The sequence below is a fragment of the Eurypyga helias genome, unplaced genomic scaffold (assembly GCF_000690775.1).
Source record: "Eurypyga helias isolate BGI_N326 unplaced genomic scaffold, ASM69077v1 scaffold2237, whole genome shotgun sequence".
Taxonomy (NCBI): domain Eukaryota; kingdom Metazoa; phylum Chordata; class Aves; order Eurypygiformes; family Eurypygidae; genus Eurypyga; species Eurypyga helias.
In genome coordinates, this window is record NW_010262115.1 from 8,986 (window position 1) to 18,833 (window position 9,848).

The window sequence follows — 9,848 nt, forward strand, 5'->3', positions numbered from 1 at the left end:
TCAGGATCCACGTACAGTGGCCTGGCAACAAGGCAAGGGCATGTACTCCATCATGTTCTGACTGAACTCTGAGCTACACAAGCTCACAGACTGTTTCACATCTGTGTACCCAACTGGAGCCATTTCAGTGGAAGACAGGAGTCAAAATAGCCTACGGTTCATGCTAAGACACTACTCATAGAGGTGGACAAACAAGTGATTGAGGCTTGTATTGCAAGGGCAAGCAAGAAAGACAATATTGGTAAAGACAAAGCATGGAAAGTCAAGTCTATAGGTCTGGCATTTTGCATAAAAAGATGACATATAATAAACCAGAAAACACAGAGCATGTCTGTTCCTATATCCTTAACCACTTTGGTACCGGTGGCAGCAGAAAGTTCTCACTAGAGATCACTATTCCACTACAGCTACTTGTTTTGGACATGAAATATTTATGCCAAAAAGTCTTGAGGGATGTAAATCAAAATCACTGAGGTCAAACTTTGGATGTGATTGCTGTCTTTGGATTTGAAACTGAGTCATCTAAACCTTCGGCTTTACGTGGTGCTGTAGGAATATCATAAAAGACGATGCTGACTGGGAGTGTGCACAGCTGGAGCAATCTGCTCTTCCAAGAACAGCATTTTTATGGTAAAGGTGTGAAATGGGAAATATCATTCTGGTTACTTAGCACTTCAGCTGAGAGATCTTGCCCAAAAGAGAGCAGGCATACGCTTTCTGCAATTTTCTGACCATCAGAAAAATAAACCTGTTTCCTAAGGCCCAAGATGAAGCCTCTGACCTTGACTATAATTAAAATAAACCTATCGTGACAATTATTAGCTGAAGTCAGCAAATCCCAACAGGACTTTCAGCTGATCAGTACCCAGCCCATAGGTTTCCCGTGTTCTCACAGCAGCACTACTTTCCAGCGTGGGCACACAGGACTTGTGGCCTGAGCTCGCTGGGGCAACGGGTGCCTCACAGGAGCTCCTTTGTGTGCCTTGTGTGTGCAGTCCAGGGGCACATCTGATGTGCACAAGCAGAAGTGGTGTCTGGCTGCACCTCAGATTCACAGCAAGACCAGACCAGACCCTCAGCATGCTCAGGGAAGAGCTGTTCTGGGTGGGCACCTGATGTCCCATTCCCTGGACTTGCAATCTGTGCACGCTCTACTGCCAGGTCCCCTACTACCACAGAGATGGCTCTGTCTCCGAGTTAATTACATGTGACTGGATCAAATGCTTCATACTGTACTTGTTTCTAGCAAGGACTGTGTTTAGCTCAGCAGTTTGAGATGCTAAACCTTTGAGGATACAGGTATGTTTTACTTTGAGTGCCATCAAAATCAGAACAAAAGGAAGAGTTTATTTCATGTGGCAGCTGAAGGTCCCATATTTAATGCTGCCAGACTTTGTCAACACTCAGTTTTCTTTCAGACAAACTGAAAACTCAATTTTCTCTTTGCAGTTTTCAAGGGAGCATATTAAATGAACTTCCTCCTTTCACCAGTGACTCACTCCTGCAAAGGCTATTTCACAAATAGTATCTCTATTCCAAAGGAAACAAGCTGTTCCCTCTTACATTACTCAAGTAGCTGCAGACAAACTAAAATATATTGAATCAAAAGATTTCAAAATGCTTTAGCTAAATAGCTCAGAGACAGCTTTTTGTCAAACAGTTTTTTGATAGGAAAACTGGGCCTACAAGGAAGCTGGGGGGGGAATTTTAACAAGACCCTGTATTGACAGGACAAGGGGTAATGAGTTTAAATTGAAAGTGGGGAGGGTTAGATTAGATATCAGGAAGAAGTTCTTCCCAGAGAGGGTGGTGAGGCACTGGCACAGGTTGCCCAGAGAAGCTGTGGATGCCCCATCCCTGGAAGTGTTCAAGGCCAGGCTGGATGAGGCTTTGAGCAACCTGGTCTAGTGGAAGGTGTCCCTGCCCATGGCAGGGGGGGGGGAACTAGATGATCTTTAAGGGCCCTTCCAACCCAAACCATTCTATGATTCTATGAATTGATGTCTTTTAATGAAATCACTCAAGACAAATTCTAAAATTGACTAGAAATTCTGGGTGCCTGGCTAGAGACACCTTACAATCACATGGAGTCCATAAGTTCATATCCCTCCCATGGTGTCTGATGTTGGCCACACAAAATATCTATACAGCTTTTTTTGAAAGTCTTGCCCATACATGCAGCTAAGAGGGTTGGACAGGATCTAGTACAGACATATAGAAATTCTTTCAGCAATTGAAGGCTGGTCTAAATCAGGATCAGGATCTAAATCAGAGTATCTCAGATCTCAGATGCTAACACCCATTGCGACATCTGTTCAAGCCTACAGCTGCAGATTTTACATGTTAGTATCTGTTTTCTGCAATGTGAACTTACCTGGAGATGTGAATAAGGTGATGATTTGGGTACTTCCATTAGTAATGATTATTGATGTGTTTAGAGTTGAGCTGCTGATAATAGACTTATCAAAGAAAAGATGCTAAGAATTCCTCAAACAAATATTTAAGTCCTCAAATAAACAGTTGGGAACAGGTCATCTTGATAGTACGGGTCTGAAAGACAGTCAGGCCTTTCTTGCTGAAGAAAACCAGAAGTACAACAATATCTGTAAGAAAAGAAAAAAGAGATAAAGACTTTTATAAGAAACAAAATATCTTCCTGGCACTGTCTAGTATAACTTAAGAAAATGCAAAACTGTCACATTACATATCAGTCAAAGGAAGAACGCATATGAAGAAGACTCTTCTGAGAAATATTTGTAAAAGGCAGTAGTCCTTAAAGCTACTTTGGGTGAAGCCAAAGGACCAGTAACTCCAATATTACACTGAGTGATAAAATTAAAATATTATTGGAGTCTTCTCCATGAAACTCCAGGTTTGTCCTACTGTTGGCAGTGTAAGAATTATCCTCAGGTATATAATCTATAAATAAGCCTTCCAAGTGTGTTCCATGCCAACAAAGTATTATTCCATTGCTATCAGCAGAAAGGTTTGTGTTGTTAGACTTCTGCTGGATATTTATGGACACTGTTTCTGATACACATAGCAAGTGCAGCAAATACTCAAAGGGAACATGATAAGAGGCAGGAAAATACAGAAATTACAAAACAAAACAAGACTTTCCAGTGCTGAGCTGTATATAAATGACTTTAAACTGATCCGAGTTCTGCCTGCAGGTTAAACAAAAAGCTGCTGATGCAAATAGTTATTTTTGTCTCTGTGTCATCATGCCTGGATTTCTTTATTTTCAGGGGCCTGAAATCAGATTGCCAACATCACTTTCCCACATTTGCATACTTTAACAGGGACAGACTAGTATATTCACTTGTCTTAAGGATAAGAGAGACTATCACAACCTTTTGCATGGTCAACACGTTCAGTCTCATCCAGTAACTTTTGCATAAAGCCAAAAATTCCACTGATCAGACACAGACACCTCTTTCCATAACAGATGTCCCCTTGGGTTTTCTGCATCAACATTTTATCCGACTTGGATTGTTCTGATTTGATGAAGAGATCATTTGGGCAAATATTTTTCAACTGGGCCACTATCATGGACTTCATCTATTCTCAGTTCATCCGTTTGGGAAGCACTTTCTTCCACTATCTATCCCCTTTACCTTGAATATTTATTTTAATATAATACATAAACTACACCTTAGCAATGACATTCAATTGTAGGCCAATCTCCAACTCCTGGAACAAACACTCACTTAAATAACCACCATAATCACAGTAATAATTCATCACTTCTTTCCCGAAAGTACATGAATAGCTTTACCTCTCCCTGTGTGAGATGTCATCAGTACACAGAGAGGGAAATTTTGACATCTTTCAGGGTACTTACAAAGTTATCTCACCACGTTTCATTAAAAAGGAGATTCTCACTGTGATGGGGTAAGTTTGCAGGGTTGGAAGAGCAGATAGGACAGTTGTGCTTCTCCATTGCCTCCTCCCTGACATTTTTCCACAGCTTTTTGGTTATTTTTAGAGTGATTAGTATAAATTAATAATGTTGCTCTGTCCCTTTGGGAGTCTAACACACTCCAGAGCAATAAGTGCAAACAATCTGTGGGGTCTGAGAGACTGAAAGGAGGACTGTCCACAATCAGCGTGTTGCTGCAATGTCTGAGGTTAAAGATTCCTTTGTTTGCATTCTGGCACAGGTCTTTGGCTCAAATCTATGAAGATACTTGGACCCTTCACTGCTGGGAGCATCAAAGGGAGTTAGGTACTCAAATTCCTTGCCATCTGCTCCCTCAGTGATTCGCAGAAGCATCTGATACCATTATAAACACAGGATTTAACAGAGAACATTTAACAGCATTTAACAGCAGAACGAAGTAAAGGCTTTCCAAGGAAAGCAGGCTACTGTCAGTCCCCCACTCTGTGATCCCAGCCTAGCAGGATGAAGCGCTCTCTCGGGCACCAAGTTCCAATCTATCACCTTAAATATAGGATTATGTCAATGGCAAATCTTTAATGTAGCAAGAAACATCATAGCCTAAAAGGGCCAATACTAATGCCATTCATGTCAGTGACAAAACCCCTGTTGTTTTCAGCCAAGGTGGATCAGAGCCAAAACTCAAAACTTCTGAAGAAAATTCAGTATGTCACTTCTGCAAAACTAACTTTCCTTTTATCTGTCCATTGGTATAAATAATACATCAGGATGATGAATCCAACAATGGCTAGACATAGCCACAATTATCACACCCAGTTCAGATGAGACCAGGAATTTCTTCTGACCAACAGAGAGTTTGAGTGCCCAAAGGAAATGGCACAAAAGTAGTTTCAATGTTAACACAGACTCTCCTGTTTACAGTTTAAATCTCACAGAGACATTCTGCTGAAGTTTTCTTGAGGCCGGCTACTCCCTTATTGCCCCTTTTTGGACCCAAAAGCATGAAGGATGAGAGCCAGTAATTTCAAACAACACTGACAGAAAGAATCAATGGTGAGTTTTTCAGAGACTTGGTTATTCCCATAAAACCAGGAACAGACTCTAAAACATTCGTAAGATGAAGCTGGTTCATCCTTCTTGATACAAGATTTAGGACACCAGCAGTAACAGTATGGAGTCTCCTAGTGTCTGGTGCTGTTATAAATGACTCTTTTGCAGATGATCGAGCAACGCAGTTTTTAATTTAATGTATCTGAAATGAAGGTTTCAGCTTTCATAATTTCAGAAGAAGTCTGAGAATGTACTCTGAGTATAACCTGCAGCTCAGAAACCTGAAATAAAAGAGAAAGAAATCCAGATTGATTAAAAAGAATTCAGACATTCTGGAGATCTGGCTCGAGCTTTAAATGTCTGTGTTTGGCATTACTGAGCACAATGGCTGAAGATCTGGCCCCCAGTGTTGTCTTTTGACACTCACTCATAACACTGAAATCATATGAACCTCTTCTTTTCTCCTAAATATGAACTACAAACAACACAACTTTCGAAATTCTATCTGTTCTCGAGAGAGGGCTGGATCAGTTTACTCAGCTGAAGCTTCATGCTGATACCCAGGGGTGCTCTTTCAGATCTCCACTCTCTGTTTTCCTGTTGGTTAATCAAGTAGTCAGGAGCACTCATTACATATAATTGATTTTCATTCACTGTTAACTTTGAATCCTGGAGTAGAGTTGCACTCTAAAATGCCGGAGTCTTCAAGCATATCTCTTAACGTGGGAGACTGCAGCACAAAAAAGCTGTCCATGCTAGTTTTAATCAAAGTTGATTTAAATGTGGGGACTGTGAGCCTCCTTGGATGCTGGACACCGGTGCCAATGACCAGTCTGCATTGATGCCTGACTTTTTCGCTACCAGGATTTGAACTGCCCAGTTTAGCTTGAGTCACTCTTCCCATCAAGTGTGTAAATGCTTATATCAGTGCCATGAACAGAAGCTCACAGCTTGTCTATCACCTGCTTTTAGCAAGGCAAGAACGTGACTATACTGATAGCAAAATGATGGATGATGCATTGGGAACGGCACTGAAATTTCCCTGGTTCCATCAGCCAGTGTTTCCAGTGGTGCAGATTAAAAGGGAAGGCTGCAGAAACCCTCACTGCAAATTATGCTGTGTTCCAGCAGTGGATGGAAATACTCCTCCCCTTGACTGGAGGCATTATTGCAGGAAGAGCTGAACTCTGTAGGTACTGCTGGTACCTACAAGGGGAATCAGAAGCTTTTTGGCTCCCAGCTCTGGCAGAGTACACTGTTCATCAACACTTTTCAGCATCCTGAGCTGTATCTGGCCCTCCTGTAACAACACATAACATGACAGTTTGTGACTGCTGACAGCACCTGCATGGGGACATCTGTGCCTACTGTGTTACCGAAGCAGCAAGTTTGTTGAAACATGACGCTGCCTGCGGGGAAAGGTACTTCAGAGGCAGGGAAGCAAAGAGAGAAACCGCTTGGAAGCGACTGATGTCCATTTTCAGGGTAACATACAGAGAACTAATCATGCAAATCCAAACTCAAGGGAAATAAGCCTTGGTTTCTTCATCTGGTGCTCTGAGACTCAGCCAACCAACAATACATACAACCAATATCCCTGAGGTGACAAAGTGCACTGTTGATTTGTAGGCAATGCACATAGGATTACAGGAGACTCCACACTGTGAAATGATTATAAACCAGTAATTAGTTGGTGATGGAGGTATAATTTGGTTCAGAATTCTGAAGCCAGATAAACTGATTAAAAATTATGCCCTGTTAACTCAGTCCCTTGTGCAATTAAAAACACAGAACCTGACTGAAGTAGTCAGAAAGGCCTTCCAACGGCAGTAAAAAAATGAAACCATTTAAAAATGTGCTCAACTCACAGGCTTGGGTCCCAGAAAATTTGTTTCTTTAAAGACAGAAGGACGTGCTATTCCTCTTCACCCTTAGTGCCCTCACCCACTCAAATGCAGCTTAACCTTTGGATGGTAAAACATGAATGTGCTGGAACTAAGCAGTGTCTGGCACAAGTGAGCAGCTCATCGGAAGATGGTTTTTTGATGTACCAGTGCTTTGGAAAAATACTTCCTGCAGGTGTTCTGAAATCACCTGGAGTTTTCAGGAGCTGCTTGATTTAATTTTCAAGTGCCTGCTGTGGTCATACAGACTGATTCTGGGAAGTCCCTCACGACCAATTAGCTTCTGCAGGTGTTAAGTGGCCCAAGATAGCCCATTCAGATGTGTCTGGCTTTTTTTTTTTTTTTTGGGCCAAATGATGTGATTTCTGGATCTCTTTGTGCCTGAAGCTATTGCCATGATATTGCACTGATAGTGGAATTCAACTTCCTTAGAGGACAAAGACAGACACAGCCAATGAAAAGATGCTCAATACGGCAGTATTTATGGGAGACTTCTGATGAATTCCAGCTTTGTAGAAATGACGCGCGTTACTTCAGATGTCCATAAAAACGAAGCATCACAAGACAGTTTTGACCAAGTCCTTCAGTCTGTGGGAGCAGTATGAATGGGACTCATCCCTGGGAATGGCAGGAGGTCTCTTCTGAACAGAGCTGAGACCCTGCTACTGACAATACCCCACAGCACAAGGCTCAGAGAAGAGCTGTGTGTGACTGCAGCACTGTGTTCCTGATGGCTCTCCAGGGCCCTGCACCAAAGCAGCTACCACTGACCACCTCTTGGCTGCAGGCAGAGCTGGAGGAGACTGAAGAGGTTGCTCAGGCTGGGAGAGCTGATTCCTGTGCCACCAGACCAAACTGCTGTAGACACTGTTCACTGCTTTAAAATTCCTCTCTAAAGGCTTTTACGTTTCATGGAAAACCAACCAACCAACCAAAACCCAAACCAAAGATTTTGAGAAGGCTGTCTTATCACTGTATACTGCTAGCCACAACCACTTGAAGAAGAGGACTCGTTCCAAGCAACCAGTTTTGGCACTCAGTGCGCAGGTTGACAGCAGGAGAAGTGGAAAACAGAGGAGGAAAATAATATTTTTAAACCAATTTTGCTTTAAAATAACTTCTTTGCAAAACCGAGGTACATCAAGGACAGCTCTGTTTTTCAGAGGTCACAGACACCCTCAGGACATGACGTGTTTGGTGTTTCTCTAGGAACCATATGAATTACGCACTTCGTGATTGCAGAGCAGCACTTCACAGTTACATTTACAAAGAAATTTACCCACATTAATCCACAGAGAAGTCTTATCCAGCTTCCTAAGGAAATGACACTGTTTGTGTATATCTCACCTGATAAACTGTAAACTTACTGGCTATTTCCAACCAAACTGAAGGAGCAGGAGAGGTCTCAGCAAGAGTTTACATCCTCCATGGTTAAACAGCTGGAAAGAGGCCTTCACTGTGTTTCTGTATGGCGAAGGATACAGTGTGAGCATAGCTCCTATTAACCACAAGAAAATCCGTGCAGGAGAGAGACCAAATAAGTGCCCAGACTACAAGAAAAACTTCAACTGCAGCTTGAAATAACTGAACTTTGCATTACAAATCCAAAGGTAACAAGGGTTCTTTAGTTTGGGGTTCATGAAACTATTCTTATGAGCTGAAAATATAATTACACCAACTTCTTTATATCAGACATACACTGCTGGTTTTCTCCCAGTCTTCTTATAAATATGATTAATTTACATTTTAAAGACCTTGATGGGTTTTCTCACATCGTGGAACTGTAAGTGAGATTAATAACCCAGTTACTGAGTACTTAAGGTCATGGATCTTTTCCATATAAAAACATTAACATTTTCTTAATTTTTAAAATGCACCTTTGATTTGATTCAGAGGTTAATGCTCATTTGTTATGTAATAAAAGGGAGAAAAGCTAAAGCGTGAGTCAGTGTTTATTAACCTTGCTAATAAGACAGGCTTTTTCAGGCAAGATGGATATTAAAAAATTGGTAAAACTGTTTCATTGCCATTTAGCCAATTAATCCTTTCCAAACAAGGGAAGCAGCAGTAATTTTATTTGCAGTGAATGGAAATACACTTGTCACATTCTGCATATCAATTTACACATCCTTACCTTTCCGTTTACACACTCTTACTTTCCCACTTAAATCTGTAAGAATGCAGCCTTTAATTCCCAAAATAAGGTAATCCACGAATTAACATTAGAATGTATGGAACTGTGGCTATATATAACATATTAATCAATCTCAGTTTGCAATCTGTATGTAAACTCAATCTGCACATTCATGGGATTAATCTAGACTCCAACACTGCATTTCCTTTAAAAGTGTGACTTGCATCTTTAATAGAGGCATAAGAAAGCAGATGAAAAGATGCTTTAATAAACTGTTTTCCACAGTTTGTAAAAGCCTAGCCTTAAGGCTGAAGTTTGCATTAATGCTGTTTTAAACAGCACTGATGCTGAATGTTGACATTTCACACAATTGCTATTGAGTCCTGTTGGCTGATCCTTAAAAAAGACCCTATAAAGCATCCAAGTGTTTAATAACAGGTATTAGCAGTCTGTTAGAGACAACTATATATGTCTTTTATACATAAAAATGCACTCCAAAATTTATGTTCTTGTTCAGTATGTTAGAAACAATAATCCAACAAAATAACTGTCAAAAATACTCCAGTGCACTGGGTAATGTTACACCAAAAGCACAATTTCCATTACATCATTCCTTTTTCTTCTGATTTGTTTTCTGTAATCCCTCCATCCTTTTCATGAAACACTGAACAGGCGCAGAACTGTGAATAACCAACAACTGCAGGTTGTAATTCTTATAGTTTGTATGCCATTTCTGAAAGTATTCTGTAGTCAACCAGGACAATACCTAAGTGGCCTCATATATGAAAAAACTAAGACGTCTAATTATTTAGCTAAATTTTATGTTCTTAGACACAGCTGGATTGCCTTTGACAGAGAG